At 63.4% G+C, this 1,616-nt stretch overlaps 1 pseudogene; it reads right to left on the bottom strand.

Annotated features, from left to right (window-relative positions):
- Positions 1-1,616, bottom strand: LOC109747799 (UDP-glycosyltransferase 91C1-like; annotated as a pseudogene).

The raw sequence follows: 1,616 nt of genomic DNA, 5'->3' as shown, positions 1-1,616 counted from the left end.
ATCCCTTTTCTTAACACACGGGTCAACACACAAGTGCACATGCATGGCAATTAGGAGTATATTACACGTCTTTGTTGCGTCTAAGGTGGTCCTCGAGCTCGTGGATGTATTGTTCCTGACGCCCCTCGTCCACGACAAGATCCTTCAGCTTCTTGGCGTTGGTTGCAAACACCTTTCCTTCATCCTCCACCATGACACGTCGCACGGCCACTGCGACGCCGTCCCTGTCGAACGAGCCATCGCTCTCGTCCCTCGCCACCTCCACACCTATCCCTCTCTTCGCCATCGCCCGTGCAATCATGGGCGTGTCAATAATGAACGGGAGCATAACCAGCGGGAGCCCGAAGGCGAAGCTCTCAATGGTGGAGCCCCACCCGCAGTGCGTCAGGAATGCACCCGTGGCGCCGTGCGCAAGCGCCGTCACTTGCGGCACCCACCCTGTGCAGACCAGCCCGCGCAACCGGGTTCGCTCCTCGAACCCGGCTGGCAACAACTCTTCGTCGTTGCCGGTGCCAGCCGGCTTCCGTAGAGCCCAAAGGAAGCGCACACCGGCGAGCTCTATCCCGAGCGCGAGCTCATGGATGTTCTCTAGCGTCAGTGGTGCCTCGCTGCCCAGCGCGACGTAGATGACAGACTTGAGGGGCTGGTCGTCCAGCCATCGTAGGACCTTGGGACGGCTGACACCGCCTGAGCTGTTTTGTGGGTGGTCTTCATCACGGTCGTCGGGCACCGCCGGTAGCAGGATCCCGGCAGGGATGGCGGGCTTTCGGAAGAGATCGGAGAGGAGAGTTCTTCACAGCTGCGGTGGATGGTGAGGCGACAACGCTCCCAGATGTGCCATAGACGGTCCATGTCGGACACGCCAGATGCGTTGGCGTGGAAGGCGCCGGCAACCCACTGAGCCTCGTGGCGGAGGAAGAAGGTGGTGCACGGGAAGGGGATCCACTTGGGCGGCACGGTGAAATCCTCCGGCTCCGTGCGCGGGTGCGCGGCGTTCGCCCACCGCGGCCCCAAAAAGGCCGCAATGGCAGCATGGAGGATTTGGAACAGCGCACACGGTACCTTGTGCTGGTCGGCGATGGGCAGCACCCAGTGGTGGCAGAAGTCGAGGATGATCCAGTCCGGCCTCCTCCCGGCGGCGACGGCGTCTGCTAGGAAAGCCGCGAGCGGGTCGGCAAGGCCGTCCATGGCCTTCATGAGGAGGCCCATCTTGTCGGGCAGCACGTCGGCCGTTGACTCAGCATCCTCCGGCAGGCCCTCCACGGCCGGCAGCGGCAGCGGCACGAAACGGAGGCGGGCGGACAGGTGCGCCGGCACGGGCGGGAGCCGGGCGAGGTTCCGTGGCGTGGAGACAAAGGTCACGGCGTTGCCCCTCGCAGCCAGGCGCTTGGAGAGCTCCAGGTACGGAATCATGTGCCCGAACGCCAGCCACGGGAACACCACCACGTCCAGCTCGCCGGCACCGGAGTCAGCAGCCGCTGCTGCGATTTCCATCTGCTCGCAACGGGTCGATGGAGCAAAGTAAAATATGTTGGCCCAGACCTCGTCGCCGAGTACTTTCCGGTGACGGTGACGATCGACGACGAACGCTTCTACTAGCCGATGCACTCTGGACG

The sequence above is a fragment of the Aegilops tauschii genome, chromosome 7 (assembly GCF_002575655.3).
Source record: "Aegilops tauschii subsp. strangulata cultivar AL8/78 chromosome 7, Aet v6.0, whole genome shotgun sequence".
Classification (NCBI taxonomy): domain Eukaryota; kingdom Viridiplantae; phylum Streptophyta; class Magnoliopsida; order Poales; family Poaceae; genus Aegilops; species Aegilops tauschii.
The sequence above is the reverse complement of the archived record's forward strand: the minus strand, read 5'-3'. Positions and strand labels throughout refer to the sequence as shown.